The sequence below is a fragment of the Pseudonaja textilis genome, chromosome 9, assembly GCF_049901715.1.
Source record: "Pseudonaja textilis isolate UNSWEBS1 chromosome 9, rPseTex1.2, whole genome shotgun sequence".
Classification (NCBI taxonomy): domain Eukaryota; kingdom Metazoa; phylum Chordata; class Lepidosauria; order Squamata; family Elapidae; genus Pseudonaja; species Pseudonaja textilis.
The window spans coordinates 23873911-23900221 of NC_141998.1; the positions used below are offsets into that span (position 1 = coordinate 23873911).

The following is a 26311-nucleotide window of genomic DNA, read 5'->3' on the forward strand; positions in this document are numbered from 1 at the left end:
AGATAGATAGATAGATAGATAGATAGATAGATAGATAGATAGATAGATAGATAGATAGGTAGGTGGATGGTGGGTGGATGGACAGACAGACAGATAGATAGGTAGGTAGGCAGGTAGGTAGGTAGGTGAATGGATGGATTGATGGATGGATGGACAGACAGAGTAGATAGATAGATAGATAGATAGATAGATAGATAGATAGATAGATAGATAGATAGATAGATAGATAGATAATGATAGATATGATAGATGAATGGATGGATGGATGGTGGGTGGGTGAATGGACAGACAGAGTAAATAGATAGGTAAGTAGGTGAATGGATGGATGGATGGATGGACAGACAGTGTAGATAGATGATAGATAGATAGATAGATAGATAGATAGATAGATAGATAGATAGATAGATAGATAGATAGATAGATAGATAGATAGATAGATAGACAGACAGACAGACAGACATCCCAAAGGTGCTTTTTTCAAGAGGCAACTGGTCTTTCTGATTTTTCTTTGAAGACATTTCACTTCTCATCCAAGAAACTTCTTCAGCTCTTGGATGAGAAGCGAAACGTCTTCAAAGACAGACCAGAAAGTCCAGTTGCCTCTTGAAAAAAGCACCTTTGGGACAACCATGATCTGGGTGACTGAGAACCTCCATAGACAGATAGACAGTGAGACAGACACACAGATACACAGACACACAGACAGATAGCTTGGGGTCTACTTAGGGAGGAGGTGGCTTTCAAGGGATGGATTCAAGGTCATGTTAGACTTCCAGCTGCACATTAAAGAGTCGACCAGAAAAACAACCTGGAAGTAAGGAGAAACTTCTTAATAGTGAGAACAATTAACCAGTGGAACAGCTTGCCTTCAGAAGTTGTGGGTGCTCCATCCTTGGAGGTTTTTAAGAAGAGCCTGAACAATCCCTTGTCTCAAATTGGTACAGGGTTTCCTCCTTGAGCAGGAGGCGGGACTAGAAGATCTCCAAGGTCCCTTCCAGTTCTCTTCTGGTTGACTGATTATTTGAAATCCAACCATCCAAAGATTAAACTAGTTCAGAAGGCCATGCTTTCCGGTGTGTGCTGAATATGCACCGCTCTTAACAGAGCTAAAAAAGCTCAACCCCGGGTTGAATATTTAATGGCTATAAATATGCCGGTAATGATAATTGCCAGAACGATGGTAGAGCCCCATGAATAAATCTTGTCTGACTGCTATTTTTAAAAGCTGCCCTTCGTTATATATTGCATGCCTCTTCCGCTAGTCCCTTAAACTTATCTTTCCCTGCTATCTTTCCGTTTAAAAAACAAAAAAAAAGAATCACTCCCCAAGGCCAAACATAGAGACTTCCACATACATTACCCCAGTGGTTCCAGCAGATCAAACCTCCTGTTGTCCTCTTAATAAGACCTTTGGCACTTTCTGCTAATAGAGAGCCCTGTGACACTGTGCTGGCCATGGCTTCAAGGAAGCCCCCATGGCGAATATGATAAGACAAGGCTGCACACACTCACACACACCTGCCCCCACCTCGGAGACTACAGAGATGCAATCAAAAAAGCAACTGGCCGATCAGTTCCGTTCCTCTTTGAAGCCACCAAGACAAAGGGGCAAAAGTGTAATTATATCTATACAGAAGTAAGAAATATAGGAATAAAACGAGATTCTAGCCGGAGAGCTCGTCATGAGAGACACAGATCTATTGTAGAATCAAAGACCCTTGGGAGAAGGGTCATCTAACTCTAACATCAAAGCATTTGGCTAATAGAATGTAGAATAATAGAGATGGAAGGAGAACTTGGAGGTCTTCGAGCAGGAGACCCTATACCAGAGATGGTGTACAGACGGTTCTGACCAGTTCTGGAGAACTGGTAGCGGAAATTTTGAACAGTTCAGAGACCTGGCCAATCCCACCTCTGACTGGCCCCGCCAACCCCATCTATTCTCTGCCTCCCATGGAGTCCCAGCTGATTGGCTGGATTTCCTTTGGTTGCCCTGCACAGGAGAACGGAGCTGGAAAGCAGGTTAATTGGGTGTGGTGGGGAAGGAATGGGGATTTTGCAGTATCCTTCCCCTGCCACACCCACCAAGACACGCCCACCAAGCCATGCCCACAAAACCTGTAGTAAAAAAATCTGAATCCCACCACTGCCCTAAACCAGGAGTCCCCAATCTTGGCAGCTTTAAGCCGGAGAATTCTGGGAGTTGAAGTCCACAAGTCTTAAAGTTGCCAAGTTTGGGGACCTCTGCCCTATACCTTTCCAGACAAATGGCTTTTTCTTGTTTCTTGTTTCAGACTTGTCTGAATGAAGAATAGAACTTTGTCTGTGCACCAAATAAAATATTTCTCTTGTGGGACTGTTTTCCAATTATTTTGTCCCACAACTCCTTTTTATGTATAGGGGTAAATGTAGGTATCTTTATCGCTTACGGATACGGGACAATCTAGATATACCAAAAGGGAAGAAATGTTTCAGATTTGCCCAGGTATCATCCATGCCAACACAGTACTTCCCTGTTATTTATAAAGACATCTCCATTTCTTGCAGGCTTCAGTGCAAAAGTTGGGGGGAAAAAATCAGTGGTACCTCAGTATTCATTGTTAATTGGTTCCAAGGGCCATGCTGAGTACCAAAAGCAATGCGTACCAAATATTTCCCCCCCAAGAATAATGTAGTAAGTGACAAGCCAGCTGACACCAACAAGTTGTAGCCTGTGTGTGGAGTACCAAACAAACGATGAGTAACAGGACAAAAATTTCGTGTCAAAATGTATTGAGTACCAAATTTGATGAGTTTCAAAGTAGTTGAGTACCAAGGTACCACGATATATGCCACTACTTTAGGAGTTCTATTTACATTAATGTGAACTTTTTTTAAAAAAACAGCAATGTATTTTTTCCAAACTCATGTTTGGAGAAAAAAAAATAAGACCTACTTTTAACGATTAACAGAAAGGTATTGTGGCCTCATGAGGTCCAAAGCACTTCGTCTCCACCATTTTTGAAGCATTTGCAGCCATGTTGTTAAACTATTGTTTTATTTATATAAAGTAAGGGTTTTTTGCCCTTTAAGGTGACCTGATATTATCAGTAAAAACAACAACAAACCAAATACATCACAAAATTCAAAGAGAGATCCAACAGGCAGACATTTGCAGGCTGAACAATCATAGCAACACAAAACAAGCAGAATCAGCTGGCGCTGGAAGCTGTCTTCAACACCCAACTTCTCGACTGTCTTCTGAAGGCATCTAAGAGACTTACAGTTGACCGACTTGTAGTGTTGGCAGCCTAATGACATCATGCTGCCATTTGGGCTTTTTCCTCCCTGAGGAACGATTTACTTGGGAGGAAGGTGAGGAGAAAAGATAGTAGAAGATGCATGAGACACTTGGAAGATGCCCTCCACACTTCCTACATAATTCCCTGAACAAGGTTGACATGACCAACAATGGCTCTCTTGGACTTCGGACAGAAATCTTTCCCAGAGTTGAGAAGAGGCCCCAGAAATCAAATCTGGAAGACCTGCATACAGATGAGGTCCTCTTTGATTCTTTGATAAGTAAGACTCAGGACAGTTGACCATTCTCTCAGAAGATGCAATTAGACAATGCAGGAAAGGTCATACCAATGATGCTACCTCATTGAATAACATCTACAAGCAAACAAACAACCTCAGAGAGCACCAAGAATTCCACAAAGCTTCATGAAATCTGTTTCTATTGGGCTAATGACCACAAACCGAGCCTTTGAGGCAACATTTCTAGGAGCTAAATGTAGCCGAGAAAATAAACAGCATATCAGGAGAGCAATAATTCAGTCCACCCTTCCCATTTTCCTCCATATATCTCCTTAGGATTCGCACATAGTCCTTGCAAAAAAAAAACAACCCAAAACTTTGCTCTCCCTTCATTAAAAGTTTTAGAAATCTTTTGACTTTGGAGCTTCTTCACTTCATGCTCAAAGGTTTCCGGGAGAATGGACAAAGGGATCTGCATAGGTACAGATGGGCTCGAATTGCATCATAAATATTCCCTGGCCATAATATGGTTGAGAGAGAGAGAGAGAGAGAGAGAGAGGGAGAGAAATAATAATCTATTTTATTTCACTGACTTCTCTGAAAAAGATGGGAAGCAGAGATGACAGGAAAGGGGTTTTTTGGCGGGGGGCGGGGGAAGCAGATCAAAGAGAGATGATTTATGGCCAAAAGGTGTTTTTTTTTTTTGCAACCTGCCGAAATGCAGAAAGAAATAAGTAAAATAAACAGATGGATTTATATTCTTTTTATTTTTTTGCCCTGAGAGCATTTTGGATTGCTTCTTTGTGGGAGGCGGTTAAACTCACCAATAAAAGAGAAGGTGCATTTAAACAGCCTTCAGGAGTGGCTAACTATGTTCACACAGAAATATGGTGTTCCACGGGTTCAAGTGGGTAAGTTTTGTCTAGTGAAAAGAAGGACTGAGGGTGACATGACAGCAGTCTTCCAATATCTCAGGGGCTTCCACAAAGAAGAGGGAGTCAAGCTATTCTCCAAAGCACCAGAAGGCAAGGCAAGAAACAATGGATGGAAACTAATCAATGACAGAAGCAACTTAGAACTAAGGAAAAACTTCCTGAAGTGAGAACAATATTCAGCATTCAATACTAAATTTGGAAATCAAATTATATAAACGGGATGAATTTGAGGGGGTATAGGTTAAAATATGAAGCTGCAAACATCCCATAGAAAAGCAAAATGTACACATTTATTTATGCATTTAACTAATTTAGATGATTCTTGATTCCACAGCTTCCATACTGTTCCCTGGTATCAGTGCAAATTGTGGCACCATCCAACGACTAATTACTTGAAGAAATGAAATATGATCCAAATGTTTCCATGAATGCACTTAAGGGCAAGTTTTATTTTTTAGGACTCAATATGCATGCTTTTTAGGAACGTGGTGGCTCAGTGGCTAAGATGCTGAGTTTGTCGATCACAAAGGTCAGCAGTTTGGTGGTTTGAATCCCTAGCACCACGTAATGGAGTGAGCTCCCATTCCTTGTCCAGCTTCTGCCAACCTAGCAGTTCGAAAGCAGGTAAAAATGCAAGTAGAAAAATAGGGACCCCTTTGGTGGGAAGGTCACAGTGTTCCGTGCGCCTTTGAAGGCATTTAGTCCTGCCGGCCACATGACCACGGAGACGTCTTCAGACAGCGCTGGCTCTTCGGCTTTGTAACAGAGATGAGCACTGTGCCCCAGAGCCAGAAACAACAAGCATATATGTTCAAGGGGAATCTTTACCTTTACCTTATGCATGCTTACGGTTGCGTGAATGTATCTGCATCAATTCAAAAAGGAAACTATTAGCTGTGATTTATAACCATCATCATAATTAAGGTTAATAGTAATAGATCTCCTGGGATGGGGAGACATTTTTTTTTTCCAAATGGAAAATGCTTCCGATCCTTCAGGCTACATCAGTTGGAAAGTATGATTTGTGCTGGAGAGGTTTTGAGCTGAGAGGTAAAGTTTTCAAAACATAAACATGTGATTAATATGTTAACTCCAGGTGGCACCTGGTTAACAGAATACAGGCTTGAAAAGACACACACACAAAAGGCCGGGAAATGGGTAAGGAAGAATAAACCATCAGTGTACTCTCTTGACTGCTTCCTAGAATATTGAAGCATCAGCTGAATGGGGAGGAAAACTGGGGTTATTCAAAGCCAGTAACAAATGCAAGCAAGATGAATTGCAAAATGCACCTTCGCAAGAGGAAAACAGGCCTACCCTCAAAAGTAGAAGCAACGGCAGCTTGAGAAGAATGTTTGTGATGACCCAGGGTGGGATACAAAATAAACACAGTCACAAAAAACAGGTGAAGCCCCTTTTATTCCTTCACTTTGCTTCAAAGCTCCGAATATCCTTGATTGAAGACAAAAAACTCCCCCACAAGCAGTTACGAAAAAGAAGAAATGCCGTTTAAACTAAAAATGCCTATAAATTATAAAGAGGAAAAATAACATAAACCACACTGAAGCAATTAAGGGAACCAGGCAAGTTAAGGGCTTGAAGACGTCCACAGATATCGGAACACACACTGGGAAGGATGCCAAACTCAGAGAGAACGACAAACTAGAGATATTTCCATGCTTTGTTTCCAGCACTGGTCTATACGCATGGCTGTCTTTTTAATCAGTTCTCACAGCTGCAGCCCATGAAGAGGATCAAGGCCCTTTCCTCCCTCGTAGACCATGCCATTCACGTCTCTCCCTTATCCTCTCCTCCCTGCATGCCCTAGGATGGAGAGGGGATGGGCCTGGGTCCTCCTCTGACTGCCCAGCCAGCATCCGCCCTTCCCCAGCCTCCTCCACAACCTCCGGAGCCACACTTCCGCTCCCTGTCGGCTGTTCCTCCTCTCCCTCAGAGTCAGTCTCCACCAGGGGCATGACAATGTTGTTGAGTCTAATCTTCTACCACTCTATGCAATCCTCCCTCCCAAATTCCCAGGCACCAAAAATGTGGCAGCTTCGAAGCTTCTAAGTAAAATATGCCTTCCAAGGCTGACACCATCTCTTCCCACCACCTAATGTACGCCTCGCTATTTTTCTGACCCTTGCAGATAATATGGAACCCACCGGTCACAGTTTCCAACCACACGTCTTAGCTTAGAAAGGACGAGATTGGGAGGAGGAGACCTTGTGGTTTGCTTTACTAAGAAACTAAGAAGGGGGAAGTTTGTGATACACTCAAATCTTTCTGCCTCTTTCCTGAAGGACCAATCCCACGGAACTTATGGATTTGCAACGACTCCTATATCTGCAGCCTCCTGTTGGAACATTGCTGAATCTAGAAGTTTGACAAGCCACGCATGCATGCGTGAACAAATAAGTAAAATGCACAGGCACCAAATTACAGCTCACCGATGCAATATTTTTTAGACAAAGACAGGCTCCAAGATCATCCTCGGGGTAAAGTTATGCTAAACGGATGGAAATTAAGAGTTGTTGTTTTTTTTTTTCCCCAGGAAGGAAGAAGGAAGAGGGGGAGAGAAGAAGCTTCAGTATAAATTGATAGAAGGCTTTAATTAACTCAAAGTGCCCAGAGGGGCCAAAAAAAATAAAAAAAAATAAAAAGAGCATTAGAAAGTGCTGCAGAATTTCTTTCTTTCTTTCTGTCTTTCCCCCCAAAGAAAGCCTCAAAGTGAAATTCCGCTTGCCTTCTTCTCCTTTGGATTGGAGAGCGACTCAGAACACTCGTTTCAAAAGCAACAAGATCGTCATCAGTATTAAAGGGAGGGTAGAGATTTCACAGCTTAAGAGCCATTTCCGCCGACAGATAGCTTAAATGTATGCAGAATAGTCATGTACAATTATATGATACAATAACTCCAGGGTGGGCAATACAAGAGTTTGCGGCAACATAGAAAGCCCCCTCTCCTTTCCACAACCCCCCCCTCCCGCCCCCGCCGCTCAAGCCCACAGGCGTTCGTTCCACAGCCACACTTTGAAACAAAATGGTAAATTGGATTGGTGTGATCAAAATTACAAAAAAGAAAATTATAATTAAGCTCTGAAGGAGGCAAGGCCCTTTGGGAAAATGTCATGTACCAGTTTCGAGCTGCAGAACTCACAAACTTGGAGAAACCGGGGCATGGCGGTAACTAAAGGTGGGCATTTGTGGGCTGGCATGGGGTGGCAAGGGATGGCACGTGCTTTACGATGTCGTTGCACAAATGACCCCAAATTATATATCAGGGCAAATGCCAATGGTCTCCAAACGTGGGAACCATAAGACTTGTGGACTTCAACTCCCAGAATTCCCTAGCCAGCATGGCTAGCCAAGGAATTCTGGGAGTTGAAGTCCACAAGACTTACAGTTGCCAAGTTTGGAGACCATTGATTTAAGCAATGACATCATCATGCATCTACTGAGCTGCAGTGGCGCAGTGGTTAGAGCACAATATTGCAGGCTACTTCTGCTGAGTGCTAGCTGTCTGCAATTCGGCAGTTCGAATATCACCAGGTGGCAACTCTTAAAACAAGCAAGGTTGACTCAGCCTTCCATCCTTCTGAGGTGGGTGAAATGAGGACCCAGATTGTTGGGGGAAAGAGGCTGACTCTGTAAACTGCTGTAACCGCAGAGGTGCTTTTTCAAGAAAGAATTGGACTTGCTTTGTTTTTCCTTGAAGACATTTTGCTTCTCATCCAAGAAGCTTCTTCAGTTCTGACTGAATGGCAAAGAATGGAAAGATTTATGTTCCTTGCACATCCGGGTCATTCAGCTGACCCTGAGGACATAGTTGAAACTCAAGGACTCTAAGAGAAAATGCTAATGTCAACGGCAAAAAATATACTGTAAATCCTTCCATTCTCCACCATTCAGTCAGAACTGAAGAAGCTTCTTGGATGAGGAGAAAAACATCTTTAAGGAAAAACAAAGGAAGTCCAGTTGCCTCTTGAAAAAGCACCTTTGGGACAACTATGACTTGGATGGCTGAGAATCTCTATAGACACTGATTTAATTACTTCACCGCTGAACAGTGCAAAAGAGAATACACTACATAATATTTGTTTAGAAAATCACGCCATCAATGAATTTGCAGAGCTGACTCTCTCCATTCTGGGGACTGTTGAAGAAGGCTGGAGATGAATCTTTAAGAAGGTGGACCGAACACCCCAGAAAGTTTTCACCTCGCAATCCGTTTATATGCAAACCACAAAATTCAATCAGAATATGAGACAAAGGGGAGCCTGTCATCATTTTCCAATTTGTCCATCTTGGTTGACAGGTTCCTGACAGCTTGATAGCTTCAACAAAATGTTCAGAAAACCCAAGAGGCAGCTGGATGAAAACCCCATTTTCACCCGCTGGAAAATGTAACTCCTTTTAGCAGGGCACTGAAGTGATTGCAATATATTGCTGCCTACTTGAGTGAACCTCAGAAGTTGTAACTTTGGCAGCAAGATTGCTCTTGAAGGAAGTGAGATGGAAAGACTTATTAATTCGGACCTGCAAAAGGACTGGGAGATGCCTGATGCTTGGGCCAGACAATTATCCAGGTAGCCTAGCATTATCTAATTCACCTGGTTGTCAACTAGCTGCCTGGGGCATTTGCTACAACGGCTACCTCGGCTTTCAAACTCAACTGGAATTTGAGGCCTTTAATATAGCAATAGCAATAGCACTTAGACTCATATCCCACTTCACAGAGCTTTACAGCCCTCTCTTAGTGGTTTACAGAGTCGGCATATTGACTCCAATAATCTGGGTCCTCATTTATTGACTTTGGAAGGATGGAAGGCTGAGTCAACCTTGAGCCTCGTGAGGATCGAACTGTTGGCGGTCAGCAGAAGTAGCTTGCAATGCTGCATTCTAACCACGGCACCACCCACAACTCTTATTTAAAACATGAGCTCTTCTGGCTCTCAACAAACTGGGTTTGGGTGTGTCTGACTTATCTTCTATCAGTTGGGTTTTACTTTGCAGCTCTTTGCACGTTGTTTTTAAAGACACAGGATGAAAAATCTAGCAGAGACGGACACACCAAAGGCAGCGGTGTCAAGCTGCATCAAGGATATTGAGCAAATCTGGAAAATTAAGAGTAATTCTGACAGAAGAAAATGACAAATGCTTTCATGCTATTGACAAGAAAACTCCATAAAGTCAATGGGAACCAAGGCAATTGGAAGGAGATGGATGGACGAAGTGTCATCACGTCATCACAACTCTTACAAAATGCACAGAAATGGTAGAGGGTCTCCTGCTTGGGCAGTGGGTTGGACTAAAAGACCTCCAAGGTCCCTTCCAACTCTGTTAATCTGTTTGATACCTATGAAGTTTCCCAGTCATCCAGGTCACGTGGTTGTCCCAAAGATGCTTTTGCAAATGGCAACGGGTTTTTCTTAGTTTTCTTTTTCTTCGATAACATTTCATCTCTCATCCAAGAAGCTTCTTCAGTTCAGAACTGAAGAAAAACCCAAGAAAGTTCAGTTGCCTTTTGGAAAAAAAGCACCTTTGGAATAGCTGTAGAGATAGATTTGTCAGCGTTCCAATGAAACTTCCCATTTCCATTCAGCACTGAGAAACAACGTTCATCCAAGTAAGAATTTATTAAAGAAGTCATGTTGGCACATCTGGGGAAAATCCGAATCTGAGAGTTCCAGATTTTTCCTTCCCCAGGAGAAATTCAAAGATCCCTCCCCTGCACTCATCAGTCCATCACATGGCCCAATCAAACATCGGCCAACTGAAGATATCCCTCCAGACACTCCTCTCCGGGTGCAGGGCAACATGTCCTTGACTTCTAAGAAAGAATGTTGTTGAGTCTAATCTTCTACTCACTAGGAAATTCCCCCCCTACCAAATTCCCAGGCAATGAATGTAGCAGCCTCGAAGCTTCTAAGTGAAATATGGCTTCCATGGTTGACAAGATGTTCTGCAGGAGGAACCATCCCTAGCCAGGTCCTTCAGGCCTTCCAACAGTGGACTCATCACCCCTCTAACTAAGCCTGTTCTTCTTGCCTCTGGTGTTCTCCTCCTCTCCCCTTCCACCTTTCCCACTCTTTAAAGCCATCTTCATAGAGATGGAATAATGCATTCAAAAAAGTAAAATACAAATGGGAATTGTCTTTGGCGCCAGCGCTAATGCTAACAATAATAGTGAAATCTATCAGGTTGCTGAAAAGAAAGAAATATCAGGTCCCACCAAGAGTAACACAAATGTAAAGTTAGGAGGTAGTGTTGTGGCCCGCTGGTGCCTCCAACAGTCGAATTGGAGGAGGAGGAAGAGGAAGAGGAAGAGGAGGAGGAGGAGGAGGAGGAGGAGGAGGAGGAGGAGGAGGAGGAGGAGGAGGCATCCTAAGGTCAGTATCAACGCAACCTGGGAGCTCCGAGGGAGAACAGGTAATGGAGCTGGCAGAGAGAAAGAGGAGGAGCCTGGGCTGTCCGTCAGCCCTCAGATGGAGAGTCAACAGCCCCCAGGTCTGGAGGTGGCTGATGAGGAAGAGGAGGAACAGCTGGGTCCAGTGCCTGACGCACGGATGCACAGAAGGCAGAGGAGAGGAGAGCAGTGGAAATCTATGAGCCGGTCCTTGGGGCAGAAAAGCCTACCACTGCTAGCAAAGTTCTACCCTAGCTCTGGGGATAAAAGGCAGGGGGTAGAGATGAATAGTTGTGGCAGACAACTATTCATCTTCCGGACAGACTGACTTGTTAGCCTGCAAGAGAAACTTTTTGCCGGGGCTGCTGGCATTCCTAATAAAGGAATCTTTTGAGTTCACACCAGAGGATTCGTCGAGTTTGGGGAGCTGGATTAGAGCAGGCAGGTTGGTGGACAATAGAAAGAGAGAAATACTGGTTGCATTCCCTCCTACCCACCCAGGGCCTCCCTTGGTTAGCAATGCCACAAAAGCTGATGTTTCCATTTCCTCCTCGGTCCCCCACGGCCGCCCCCAATTTGATGCTTCAAAAAGACATCTGGACGCCTTTGTCATTATTGCAATGGCACTGTAGTCACTTAAAAGGCGATTTTGCATCACACAAATGGAAAGCAAGTTGGCTCCCCAGCCTGTTCAGACCATCTGTGTCTGGTTGCAATGCAGACATTAAGCACCCTTCCCAAAAGGGCATCTTTAATGATGCTGAAGATAAAGGAGAGAGCCTCTCTCCTGGGCATGGAGAGCCAGTCAACTTTCATCCAAGCTGGAGAAAGAATTACATTCTGCCACAGATACAAGTTCAAAAACAATTAAGCCTCTATTATGAGCGCGCCATATGCACAATTAAGACTTTATGGAGTCCTGAGTTCTGGAAGGATTCGTGAATACGTTTATAGGATTGTATAAAGGTTTGGAGACAGTTCATATCAGAACACAAAATGTTGCCTTCAGAGCATCGCCTTTCTTAGTTCACAATGGTTGGCCTCGCCTGCTAAAGTCAAGATCGAATTCCTCCATTCAACCCAGAAACTGTAACCTGAACCTTACTTGGCTAAGTGAAACAACAGAACAATCTACCATTGGTGAGGAGCAATTGGTCAAGGTAGGACGGAAACTCTAGAAAGAGTGCAGAGAAGAGCAACAAAGATGATTAGGGGACTGGTGGCTAAACCATATGATGAATAACTAAGGGAACTAGGTATCTGGAGAACCGGTAGTGGAAATTTTGAGTAGTTCGGAGAACCAGCAAATCCCACCTCTGACTGGCCCCGCCCCCATCTGTTCTCTGCCTCTCATTGAGTCTCAGCTGATCAGCTGGGTCTTCTTTGGTTGCCCTGCACAGGAGAACAGAGCTGGAAAGCAGATTAGTGCAGTGGGGAGGGAATGGATATTTTGCAGTAACCTTCCCTTACCATACCCACCAAGCCATGGCCACAGAACCGGTAGTAAAACCGGTATTTAATTTCATTGTGCAAGGTGCAATGACAATAAACTAAACTAAACTAAACTAAACAAATTTGAATCCCACCACTGCTAGGTATGTTTACTCTAACGAAGATAAGGTCTAGGGATGACATCGCATCTTCCAATATTTGGAGTGCTGTCACAGAAAAGAGAGGGTTGATCCATTCTCCAAAGCACCAGGGGGCAGGACAAAAAGTAACAGATGGAAGCTCATCAAAGAAAGATCCAACCTATTTCCTGACAGTGAAAACAATTACTCAGTGGAATGGCTTCCTCCAGAAGTTGTGGTGCTCCCTCCCTGGTGGTTTTCAAGAGGAAGTTGGACAACCATTCATCCAGAATAGTGTAGGATCTCTTACTCAAGTGGAGGGATGGACTAGAAGACCTCCAAAGTGCCTTCCAACTCTAAGGTTGTGTATCTCAGGGTTCGCCACCTTTTGGACCTCAGGGACCACCAAACTCATAATTTTAAATCCCGCAGACCCATAATATGAATTTTGACTGATGGTGGCTTGCTGATGTTTTCCCAGAGTCTCTGCAGAATGCAGCAGAGATCCTGGGAAAATCCCCCCCAAAAGTCTGCAGTTAAATTCCCCACCCTGTTTTCCTACCGATTGATCGTTCTTTATTTGGGATCGCAGGATACCATCTCCAGCTCCGTTCTCAGGGGAGAGAGACTTTTGGCTTCATGCAAGGAAAGCAGCAGAAGTTGCGTAAGTTTTTCTTTCTCTTCCCTAAACTCCACCAGAAATGAGTCTTTGCCGGCACAGCCTCTTGGAGCAGGAGGCCTTGCAGGGCCCCAAAGACTCATTTCTGGCAGAGTTTGGGGGAGAGAAAGAAAGACTTTTGCTGCTTTCCTTGCGTGCAGCCAAAAGCAGAAGAAGAAAGAAGCAGAAAGAAGCAGCCCGGTGGCCAGGCCAGGCGTGTGGGGTGAGTGGGGCAATTTCCCCCTTCACGCTTTCCCCCTCCCCCTCACTACCTGGTGTTGTTGCAATGCAAGTGACACAAACCTTGTGTTCTCACGGGCCATGTGGGTGGCACAGCTTTGTGTTCCCGCACAGACTGAATTAATTGCTTTGAGGGGGAGCGCTTTAGGGATGACATTTCTCTGTGGACCACTAAAATTTTCTCGTGGACCACCAGTGGTCTCCGGTGTAGCTTCCACAATGTCTGCCAAAAGAGGAGAATGAGCAGAGAGATCTGGAGGAATAACTGCCTTTGCTATGTACCCCAAAAGATTCAAAAGTGAATGACTGAACCCAAGACTGGTACCCCAAAATTTACTGCTTCCCCCCACCCCCATTTATGCATGTTTCATCCCCCCCCCAAAAAACAGATACTTTGATCGCTAAAGGTGTGTGGTTGGTGTAAGGTGTTATTTACCACTATTGTGGATAAGTTTGGACCTCTCTTTTTTTGTCCTTGGGGAAACCATCGTATAGCTGTCACAGCCTGCGGTCACCCAGGTAAGTTATTAGCCAGTTAATTACCTTCTTCTGAACCAATCTAGGAAGGGATGCTTCAAACACAGAAACCCTGTTCTTCTGAAGAGGAAACCAAGGTCCTCATTCCACAGCTGTCAGCACAAGAAATATTGGAATTGTTTTGTCCCCTGAAGTCCAGTTAGGTGCCCTTGCTGGAGAAGAAGGGCAAGAGACAAGCGATCTGTCAGACGAAGTTCCAGATAAGACATTTGATTTATACTTAAGATGGACGTGTGTTGGGCAAGGAGAGGATCCACCTGCGATAGCTCAGGGAAGGAAAGTGGGAGGCATCAAAGTGACTCACGTAGGCGTCGAAGGAGAAAACCTTAGCAATAACTTCCACTGACTTTCTGCAAAGAAAGAGCTCTCTACGGGTGCTCCTGCACTTATGACCACAGTTCAGCCCAAGTGCCTATGGCTAAAGGAAACAATTGTTAAATGCTGGTGGCGCAGCAGTATTGCAGGCAAACTCTGCCTACTGCCAGGAGTTTGATCCTGAACAGCTCAAGGTTGACTCAGCCTTCCATCCTTCCGAGGTGGGTAAGATGAGGAGCCAGATTGTCGGGGGCAAGAGGCTGAGTCTGTAAACTGCTTAAGAGAGTGCTGAAAAGCACTCTGAAGCAGTATATAAGTCTAAGAGCTATTGCTATTTTTTTCCTTTCCTTTCCTTTCCTTTCCTTTCCTTTCCTTTCCTTTCCTTTCCTTTCCTTTCCTTTCCTTTCCTTTCCTTTCCTTTCCTTTCCTTTCCTTTCTTTTCCCTTCCCTTCCCTTCCCTTCCTTAACTTTCCTTTCCTTCCCAGTGGTTAGAATGCAGTACTGCAGACTAACTCTGCCCACAGCAGCAGTTTGATCCTAACTGGCTCAAGGTTGACTCAGCCTTCCGTCCTTCCGAGGTGGGTAAAATGAGGACCCAGATTGTTGGATGCAAGAGGCTGACTCTGTAAACCGCTTAGAGAGGGCTGTAAAAGCACTGTAAAGCAGGATATAAGTCAAGTGCTATTGCTGTTCTTCCTTCCTTCCTTCCTTCCTTCCTTCCTTCCTTCCTTCCTCCCTCCCTCCCACCCACCCACCCACCCTTCCCTCCAAGGTCCCTCCAACTCTGCTTATTCTCCTATCCCTCCCTCCCTCCCTCCCTCCCTCCCTCCCTCCCTCCCTTCCTTCCTTCCTTCCTTCTCCATCACCGGAGATTTTTAAGAAGGGACTGGACAAGCTTTTATCTGAAATTGTACAGGGTTTCCTGCCTAAGCAGGGGGTTGGACTAGAAGACCTCCAAGGTCCCTTCCAACTTTGTTCTTCCATTATTCAGGATATTGGGGTGGGGTGGGGTAGGGAGCACAGTGCTACAAAAAGGATGTCCTGGGGGAATATATGGGGTGATTCCCAGGCTCCGTTTCCTCAAACCAACCCAGCAGGCGCCGAGCAGAAATCCGATAGCCTGTGCCTGGTTGCGGGAGCTCCTCTGGAGGCTTAATTTGGGAGCATTAGCACTGAAGGCCAAAGGGGAATAGAGAGGAAAACGGAATATTATGCCTGGGCTGCATGCAAAATCCCCTCGCCCTGGATGGAAAGCACCGATTCTCACGGAGCTGGAAGAAAAAAAAAAGGCATCATTTGTTCTAACTGCGAGAGGAGATCGGAGGTCTTTTAATAAAATGCGCCCTTCTATTCATCAACGTTTAAAATGTTCAATAAATGCTAAAATCTATCGGCTGGCGCACATTAGCTTTTACCTCCGCCACCCACCGCCTGTTTTTTGTTTTTTAAAGTGCTGGATGAAAAATTGGCTGCTTACACAAACAGGGGAGGGGGAGGAAGAGGGAGAAGAGCCGCCCCGGAGTAGAATCCGCTAATGAGAAATTTGTGGCAAATGGAATTCACAGCAACAAACAGAATTCACAACAATGGAAATTCGGGTGGTGAATCATTTTTCCCTCCGGTTTTCTATTCAGGTCCATCCAGGAGCTCCATTTGATCTGGCTCACAGGAGCATCACCTAAAAAGTTACCTCTGCAAATAATAATAAGAAGAGTCCTTTCCTTTTGTTATTATTATTATTATTTTTATTTATTTATTTTCCTGAAAGGAATTGGTTCAAAAGGAAAATGGACAATGGGCTAAACGGGGCTCTTGAGACAGAAATGCCGAATGAGAAATGGACAGCAGGCTTAAGCCCAGTCAAACTGGCCCTGAATGCTAAAACAAATGGGAATAAAAAGAGATGCGTTTTTCAGCATTCTGCTAGCTAGACCATAATGGATTCACCCTCAAAATTTTCAGCATCTCTCTCTCTCTCTCTCCCTCTCTCTCTCTTCTCCTTCCTCTCATTCTCCTTTCTCTCCTTCTCTCTCTTTCTCTCCTCCTCTTCTCTCTCTCTCTCTCCTCCTCTCTTTCTCTTCTCTCCCTCCTCCTTCCCTCTCATTCTCTCATTCTCTCCTCTCTCTCTCTTTCTCTTCTCCTCTCTTTCTCTCCCCCCCTCTCTTTCTCTCCTCCTCTCTCTTTCTCTCTCTCCCTCTCCTCCTTCCTCTCCTTCCCTCTCATCTCTTTCTCTCCTCTCTCTCTCTCTCTCTCTCTCTCTCTCCTCCTCTCTCTCTCTTTCTCTTCTCCTCTCTCTCTCTCTCTCCTCCCTCCTCTCTCTTTCTCTCTCCTCTCTCTTTCTCTCTTTCTCTCCTCCTCCTTTCTCTCTCTCTCTCTCTCTCTCTCTCTCCCTCCTTCCCTCTCATTCTCTCTTTCTCTCTCCCTCTCTCTCTTTCTCTCCTCCCCTCTCTCTCTTTCTCTCCTCCTCTCTCTCTTTCTCTCCTCCTCTATCCTCTCTTTCTCTCTCTCCCTCCCTCCCTCTCTCATTTTCTCTCTCTCTCTCTCTCCCTTCCTCTCTCTCCTCCCTCCCTCCCTCTCTCATTCTGTTTTATTGTTCTGGGTTTTTCCCATCCTTCCCCGGTAACAAACTGCTGTATTAAACTATTTCTCTTTTTACTCTACTATTTTACTGTAAAGGCTGATCAAAAACCACAATAAAGATATTTGATTGGAATTGAACAGGCCTTGTTAAATGCCTTCAGAATCAGGCTCCAAAGTATGGAAGATTAAGTTCCCACTGGGCACTGCGACTACTAATTCAACAGCCAGCAGCGACAGCCAGTTTGGTCTAGTGGTTAAGGCTCCAGGCTAGAAAGCAAGAGACTGTGAGTTCTAGTCCCACCTTAGGCGTGAAAGCCGGGTGAGTGACTTTGGGCCAATCAGCAGGAGACGGTGAGTTCTAGTTCCATCTTAGGCATAAAAGCTGGTTGGGTGACTTTCAACCAATCAGTAGGAGGCTGGGAATTCTAGTTCCTCCTTAGACATTCAAGCTGGCTGGGCAACTTTGGACTAATCAGAAGAAGTATGGGAATTCTAGTCCTATCTTAGGCATGAAAGCTGGTTGGGTGACTTTGGGCCAATCAGCAGGAGACAGTGAATTCTAGTTCTGCCTGATGCATGAAATCTAGCTTTGAGCCAGTCACTCTCTCTAAGCCCAACCCACCTCACAGGGTTGTGGTTGGGAAAATAGGAGGAAGGAAGATACGTTGGATATGTTTGCTGCCTTGAGTTATTTCTAAAAAATAATAAAGGCAGGAAACAACCAAAGAAAAACACCCTTTCTGGTCCCCTTCAGCCATCACTGATTCTAGGCAACACATTCACCCCAAGAAGCAGGGCAAACCACCGCAACTGGAGAATCCTGCATCCCATCCAAGTAAGCATCTCGTGAGCAAGCGCCCAGAGGCTGATTTCGGATGCAAGCAAGCCCTTGCGTCATGATTAGCAACTGCTAAGGAGAGAGAGCCTGGGCTGTGCACAAGAGGATTGAAACTGGGCAGGGGCTGCCTTCTGTTGCTAGAAGCAACTTTGGCATCTGGCTTTTGTGCATTGCTGCTTTGGACTTCTGCTTTGTTTTGATCTCGGCATATTCCTGACCAAGACTCTGACTCATCCCTGGTCCAGTCATTTGCAATCTATTGTGTGGATATTGGATTGCAGCAATGTTTGTCAACCTCAGCAACTTTCAGATGCGTCTTCCAGAATTCCCCAGCCAGCATTCGGGAAGTTGAAAGTCCACCCAACTTTAATTTGTTAAGAGCTGAGAAATTCTGGATTACACCTTCTCCTTGACCTTTAGTAGCACTTAGCAATAGCCCTTAGACTTATATAGAGCTTCACGGTGCAGCCCTCTCTAAGCAGTTTTCAGAATCAACAACCTGCCCCTGACCATCTGGGTCCTCGTTTTACTGACCTTGGAAGGATGGAAGGCTGAGTCAACTTTGAGCTGGTCGGGATCAAACTTCCGGCAATAGTAAGCTATTGTGTGCACACACACAGACTTCGTTTTCTATTTCTCCTCTTCTATTGTCTCCCCCACCTGTCTCTGCCGACAAACCTTCCTGACGTTCAATTGCTTAGAATTGCTCCTAAAAGCTGTTCTCCTCCTACAGTGTCTGTGTGTCTATTGACAACACCACTCCTCCAGTGCTCACTTCATACCCATATTTTGCCTGCCAATTGCATGGGCATTCTCTCCCTTTACCCATAGCCACACCATCAAAGGTGACACCGGCCAGAGCATAGAACAACTCAAAGAAGTAGTGTTAAGATCGGAAGAGGTGGAGAGACCTGGCCCATAGAATCGCCAAGAGTCGGACACGACTGAATGTACAACATTCCGCAATGAAACACCTGCAAGGTAACAACCAAGAGAGCACCCAAGGACCTCTCAGGTCAATCCTGAGCTACCAATATTTTCTTCTGTTGGAATGCTAACATCTGAGATACAGCACAGAGCTGGAGTTTCCCCTTGGCTCTTATTCTTTTTCTCCGGCATCTTTGACATAGTTAAGATGACATCAAGGGATCAATGATCACATGGGCAAAAAATGTGAATCATAATATAAATTTGGATGTGTGGGAAAAGACTTGGACCGAGAACTGGAAGCTGACTTTGTCAACGACATTTAAAGAGAATCAATATAAAATGTTTTGTAGATGGCACCTAGCGCTGGCACGATTGGCAAAAATGTATCTAAATTTGAAACCGGAATGCTGGAAGTACAAACAAAAGAAAGGAACGTTTTTCCATATGTGGTGGCAATGCATAGAGGCTAAAAAAATACTGGAAGAAAATACAGAGATGGCTTTTTGAGATTACAAAATATAAATTGAATTTAGAAGCAGAAATATTCTTATTAGGTATGATTAAAGGGAATTTGAGTAAAGATAAACGATACCTTATTGTACACATTTTAACCGCAGCAAGAATCACTTTAGCACAAAATTGGAAGAGTAATAAAATACCACCAGAGGAAGTTCTAATTCAAAAAATAATGGACTGTGCTGAACAGATAAATTCGCGATGGAACTGAAAGGCAAAGACGATCGAGAATTCTATGCGATATGGGAGAGGTGGTATGGATGGGTGAAAAATAGATAAAAATGATGTATAATCACAAAATGAGAAACATGTATATACAATGACACAATAACTGTTAATGGAAATGAGATTTTTGTATTTTTAGTTTTAAAGAATAAAGCAAACATGACTTTATTTTATTTTGTCGTGGCTTATCTGTGTTCCTGGCGTCTTCCCAACTGTGTGAGTTTTGCCATGCTTTCAAGTCTGAAATTCCTTCTCCTGCCCTGCCAAACTAATTACTTCAGTTTGCTTGTTTGGACTTTAAGTTACAGTGTGTGTTTACCCTGTTTTGGACTGAATTTTCTGCAATCAAAGGCTTTTCCTGGGAGAGTTTTTTCTCCAGCCAGAAGGTAACTTGGACATTGGGGGAAAAGTTGGAGATAATAAAGGGACTCTTATTGATTATCTGACTGTGTTGCCTTTGTGCCACACCCGGGTCATCACATGTTATGTGAATGAAGGTAGTATAACTTTGTTTTAGCAAATCTTTTCCAGGAGTAGCTGCAAATTTAAAGATCACGTCCACTTGGTGGCTGGTACCAGACAAAAACGAAAAGTGAAATAAAGTGAAATTGTGCTGGGCATAACGCAATACATTAGGAAATCAGGAATGCAATCATGCTCAGAGAAAAGAAATGAAAAAGCACAAAGTGAAAATAAGCGCGACTGCTTGCTCTTTAAAAATAAGTCCTCCTCACATGATTCACCTTTCCCCACCTGAGAATATTTGCCTGTTTTGGTGCCCTCTTGTGGCATGATGGAGATGACACCTCTACTCCAGTTCTCAAAGAGGACTAGCAGTCCGTCAACAGAATCAGTGAACCTTGTGGCGGGGGGGAAGGAGAGCAGATATCCGGCACCCAGAACCTCTTTTAAGATTTATTTATTTTTACAGGAGCATCTCAAGATCCCAAGAAAAGTGTCATAAGCAAGCAACCCGAGCCATTTATAAATAACAAACAGCCAGTAACTTTATTGTTTACTACCTACACTACAAGAATCTCCTCATACTGTTTGCCTTCCTTAAGAACAACCAAGTAAGGCTTCATGGATCTTGGGGGAGGTCAAGCTTATGTCGCCTGTGGCTGTGGAAGGATTCCAAGCTAGGTTCTCACTTGACCCCTCCTTACAGCCTAGCTGCCAGTTTCCCAACAAAAACTGACACAAATTTCGGAAAACCTTCCTGAAGTTGCTTAGGAGACCAGATTGGGAAAAAGGCTGGTTTGAGGCCTACTCATACCTTCTGAATGATAGCATTAGCTGACCCTCCACATATTTCAAAGGTGGTATTCAGCAGGTTCTGACAGGTTCAGGAGAACCAGTAACGGAAATTTTGAGTAGTTCAGAGAACTGGCAAATACCACCTGTGATTGGCCCCACCCACCCCATCTATTCTCTGCCTCCTGACTCCCAGCTGATTGGCTGGATCTTCTCTGTTTGCCCTACACAGGAGAACGGAGCTGGAAATCAGGTTAGTAGGGTGGGGAGGGAATGGGGATTTTGCAGTATCCTTCCCCTGCCACGCCCACCAAGCCACACCTACCACGCCACGCCCACCAAGCAACGCCCACAGAACCAGTAGCAAAAAAATTTGAATCCCACCACTGGTGTGGATGATCTTCAATGCTGGAAGTAATATCCATACCCTTTTACACCAAAATATCTAGTCGCTTTCTTCCTTTGTGTAATGCAGCATTTCTCAAAGGCAAGCAATTCTGAGAGTTGAAGTCCACACATCTTAAAAGTTGCCAAGTTTAAAAACCCAAGTAGCACATCTCAGTTGAGAAGGCAGGGGATAAAAAAACCTTTGCACTGTTGGTATATTTGGACTAATGGAGAAATAAATCCCATGCTCAGAGCGCTGAGGCTGGCAAAGTTTCACACTTCTGCACTGAGAAAAGGTTTAATAGGGCTGGTGGCTACTAGGATGAATATATTTTTAATCATGCTGTCCTCCTACTTTTATTATCATTTTACAGATATCCGGAGGCTAGATTGCATCTCTCCTGTACTTTCTCGCTCTTTCACCCTCCTTTTTTCCTTACTAGGAAAAAAAAAAAAGAAGGGTTGTAGAGCACATTTTGATTGGAATCAGTAGGAGCCGTTGATTAGGAAGCTCTCGCTGAGAAGGTAGAATAGGTCAGAAAGCGTTCCTGAAACATCATTGTTGCAAACACCGAGGATGTTTAAAGATGTGGCCCTGTTGTCCTCAACATAGGCACCCTTCAGGTGAAGGCAGGTGAACTTCCAGGCTCCTCACCATGCTTTAGGGTAGGGGTCAGCAACCTGCGGCTCTGGAGCTGCATGTGGCTCTTTCATCTCTTTGCTGTAGCTCCCTGTCCCCGGTCGGTAAGAGGAAAAAGGATGCCACGCTAGGAAAAACTCTATGGTGGGGGAACCGGACGTCCGGTCAGCAGAGGAAAAAGGACGCCATGCTAGGAGGAGACTCTATGGAGGGGGAACTGGACTTCCAGTCAGCAGAGGAAAAAGGATGCCACGCTAGGAGGAGACTCTATGGAGGGGGAACTGGACTTCTGGTCGGCTCCAGAATTGAACGGGGGACTTCTGGTTTGTGGCTCTTTGAGTGTTTAAGGTTGCCGACCCCTGCTTTAGGGGAAGTATGGGAATTGAAGTCCACTTCTCCAGAGAGGATCCAGGTTGAAAAGACTGAGGTTGGCCCACGAGAGTGAAATGTTGTAGTGGTAGGTGAGAATGGCCTTGGGAGACAGGAGGAAGAGGTGCAGCCAAGACAACAGATGGGTAAGACTTGTAAGAGGGATGTCGGCCTTGCAAGGTAGTCCAGAGAAGAAGTACGACAAGAACTGGCTCTACTTTATTGTGATGATGATGATGATGATGATGATGATGATGATGATGATGATGATGATAGCACTAACAATAGCACTGAGACTTATATACCACTTCACAGTGCTTTACAGCCCTCTCTAAGCAGTTTACAAAGTCAGCCTCTTGCCCCCAACAATCTGGGCTCTCATTTTACCCACCTGAGAAGGATGGAAGGCTGAGTCAACCTTGAGCCTGGTGAGATTTGAACTGTCAAATTGCAGGCAGCCAGCAGGCAGCAGAAGTGGCCTGCAGTACTGCACTCTAACCACTGCGCCATGGTGGCAGAGGAGGAGGAGGAGGAGGAGGAGGAGGAGGAGGAGGAGGAGGAGGAGGAGAAGAAGAAGAAGAAGAAGAAGAAGAAGAAGAAGAAGAAGAAGAAGAAGAAGAAGAAGAAGTAGTTGTCTTTTGACTGGTTTATATTTATGACAACTTTAATGTCGGGTTTCCTTTTACTGCAAGCACGATTGCTTTTTCCAGTGAATTCCTCCACATGACATGGCTAAAGTAAGTGAAACCTTATTGTAAGGTTACATTAACAGAATCTTGCAACTCTAAAAGAAAAAAAAATATTCTTGGTGCATAAATATATTTTCATTTATGCCTCAGGGACACTTATTCAAGAGGGGGATATTCAGGATAATTTCAGCTAGCAACTTTGGCAAGATTGGAGAAGCTGGCCATTGCACAGAATTTCTTTCTCTCTTTCTCTCTCCACTCTTCCTTGGGGAAGATGATATTAAATTCAAGATTTTCCTGACATGTAAATACAATATGTGTGTACTGATGTGTATCAAAGGAATTCTGGCAGTGGATGGACCTCAGGGAACAGTGTTGTGGTTGCTAATCTGGCAAAAGGCTTTGTGCAGAATTCAAAAGATCAGGGATTAAAGCGAAAGAAAAGCAACCAAACACGTCGGGTTCATAAACACAAATTACAAATATAACCCATTTTAAGGAGGGAGCAACATAATAAAAGAACAGATTAAAAAAAACTAATAAAACAACCTATTTTCCTTGCAATGGCAGACGTTTATTACTTTTTCAGATCAGAGGAAAACTTTCTACACCGGGGAGAAAAAAAAGTGAAGTACGGAACAGGATTGTTGAAACCATCAACCTCGTGAGGTCAAAAAAAATCACCTCCGCTCCCGCACAGATATTTGCACAACACACGACTTCATCAACTAACAAAACACACGGGCCAAATCTTCCATGAAGCTGACCAAATCAACAGAGTCACGTATGCTGGACCAGAGGTGGTATTCAGCAGGTTCTGACTGGTTCTGTAGAACCGGTTGTGGAAATTTTGAGTAGTTTGGAGAACCGGCAAATCCCACCTCTGACTGCCCCCGCCAACCCCATCTATTCTCTATCTACAGGAGTCCGTGTTCTTCTACTCATCGGAAAGTGGCTTCTTTGGCCACTTCCACATTCCCTAAATAAAAAGAGGAAATCGAGGGAACAGGGTCCCAGAGAGGGGCGGTAAACAACCCAATCACACAGCATATATTTTGCCTCCACGATGCCACAAAGTGGGGAGAGGGGAAATAAGCTGTGAAGATCCGGCATACAACATATTAATCACTTCTCTAACATCCAAACACGAAATGCATCATTAACATTCACGGTGATTTCAGTTAATTTGCCGCATTGGGAAGAGCAAAGGAGGAAGGGAAAACTCTCGTTCCCTCACTGGCACGCATGTAAATCACCCACACCCTTGCCGAGAGCAGAAAAACAAAACCAAACCCAGAAATCTTTATCTAAAATTGTACACATGGCTTCCCCCAGCCTGCCACTTGCCAGATGTGCCCGGATTGTAATTGCGAGGATTCTCATCCAGCTGGCTGGGAATTTTGGAGCCTTGGAGCACCGGAATATCTTGAAGGCCTCCAACTGAGATGGCTCACTTGCGGGGACTCTTCTCTATGGCATCCAAGGATGCTCCACCACACCAGACAATGAACAGAACGGAGGTGGGTATTCAGCAGGTTCTGACAGGTTCTGGAGAACTGGTAGTAGAAATTTTGAGTAGTTCGGAGAACTGGCAAATGCAACCTCTAACTGGCCCCGCCAACCCCATCTCTTCTCTGCCTCCCATGGAGTCCCAGCTGATCGGATGGGTCTTCTTTGGTTGCCCTGCACAGGAGAACAGAGCTGGAAAGCAGGTTAGTGGGGGTGGGGAGGGAAGGGGGATTTTGCACTATCCTTCCCCTGCCACGCTCACAAAGCCACACCCACAGAACCAGTAATAAAAAATTTTTGAATCTCACCACTGAAACAGACCCCCCCACCTTAGTAACAGCAAGCTGAAAACAGATGGTCCTTCACTTGCCACCATATGTTTGACTTTCAACAGTGCTGAAAACATGTTTTACGACTGATCCTTGCCCTTATGACCATCACAGTGTTTCCACGATCACTTGATCAAAATTCAGACCCTTGACATCTCCCATACAAGAAGGAACAAGAGAAGATGGGTTGCCATAGGGGAATAACTCACCTGTGTCTCAAACTGCCGGCCAGGTTGAAACAGCGCAAAAGGGCCCTGTTGTTTGAACAAGGAAGAATGTGTAGCTGCCCATTTTCCCAAAGGAAAACAAAATTTAGCTGTATCCTCCCACTGAGCTATTGTTGGGGTGTGGGGTTTACCAACTAGGCAGGAAGGCGGCGTCAAGAGAGGGCCTAGCAAGGAAACATAGCATAGCCACAAGTGGCTAAGTTGGATCCTCCCCAGGATCGACGAAGCCTCAACTGATTGTTCTCAGGAGAAAGCAAGAAGTCTGGAGAGATTTCTTGTAACATGGGAGGTAAACAATAAAGTTGTTGACTTCAGGGATTCGTTTATGGCTCCAGTTGTTTCAATCGTATTTAGCAAAAGAGACATTTCAGAAACAGAATTAGGGGACCTGGGAAGTGAAGTCCCTCCTCTTTACTGTGTATCCTCTCCTAAAAGCAAAGGCCCCCATGGTCTCCCCCAGTGTAACATCAGTTTACATTCTAGCAATGAATAGAATAGAATAGAATAGAATAGAATAGAATAGAATAGAATAGAATAGAATAGAATAGAATAACAGAGTTGGAAGGGACCTTGGAGGTCTTCTAGTCCAACCCCCTGCTTAGGCAGAAAACCCTACATCACTTCCGACAAATGGCTCTCCAACATCTTTTTAAAAACTTCCAGTGTTGGAGTATTCACAGCTTTTGGAGGCAAGTTGTTTCACTGATTCTAAATGTTAGGAAATTTCTCCTTAGTTCGAGGTTGCTTCTCTCTTTGATTAGTTTCCACCCGTTGCTTCTTGTCCTGCCCTCAGGTGCTTTGGAGAATAGCTTGACTCCGTCTTCCTTGTGGCAGCCCCTCAGGCATTAGAACACTGCAGTTTCACTTCAAATTTCTTCCTAATTCTAGAAGTGCCACCACGACCAGGTTGGTTGCTGGGGTGGCCAAGAGCGAACGACAACAAAGAGACAGGTTAAAAAGAAGAGGGCACACTCCACCATATAGGTATTCTCTTTGAAACCGGCTGTGTCTTGAGTCCCGCACTAAGAGAAAATGGGAAGTTGTCCTTGACTGGGGTGGTAAACCAGGCGTGAAATCGATCAAAGCGGGAGAGTCAATCCAGAACCGCATTTCATATTTGATGAGACGGTGGGCTGCCCCCATCAAAGGACTGGCCAATAAATCAAAGCGGGAGAACATTTGTGTGGAGAGCGGGGAGGCTGCAGAAAGTTACGGCGGTTTTGGGGACAGAAGGGGGAAATCGCAAGGAAAGATCTTGCCAGTCTCAAAGAAGGAAGATTGATCGTCCCGAGCCAGGACAGAATAACAAAATAACTTGAGTTGGAAGGAACCTTGGAGGTCTTCTAGTCCAACCCTCTGGTCAAGCAGGAAACCCTATTTTATTTCAGACAAATGGCTTTCCAATCTCTTCTTTAAAACCTGCAGTGATGGAGAAGGTAGGTAGGAAGGAAGGTAGGAAGGTAGGTAGGTAGGTAGGTAGGTAGGTAGGAAGGAAGGAAGGAAGGAAGGAAGGAAGGAAGGAAGGAAGGAAGGAAGGAAGGAAGGACAGCAGAATAACAGAGTTGTAAGGGACCTTGGGTGGTCTTCTAGTCCAACCCCTATACCATTTCCAACAAATGGCTCCCCAATCTCTT

At 44.6% G+C, this 26311-nt stretch overlaps 1 protein-coding gene across 2 annotated transcripts in view; it reads right to left on the reverse strand.

Moving 5' to 3' along the window:
* GRIK4 (glutamate ionotropic receptor kainate type subunit 4) overlaps positions 1-26311 on the reverse strand; it is a 337150-nt gene that overhangs the window by 245286 nt on the left and 65553 nt on the right. Inside the window, exon 1 of one of the 2 annotated variants that reach the window (XM_087939153.1) lies at positions 13876-13984. The exons of the other annotated variant lie outside the window; for it this stretch is intronic. The gene's annotated coding sequence lies outside the window, so the exon portion shown is untranslated. Of the gene's footprint in view, positions 1-13875; positions 13985-26311 lie in introns of those variants that run through there. 2 annotated transcript variants of the gene reach the window in all.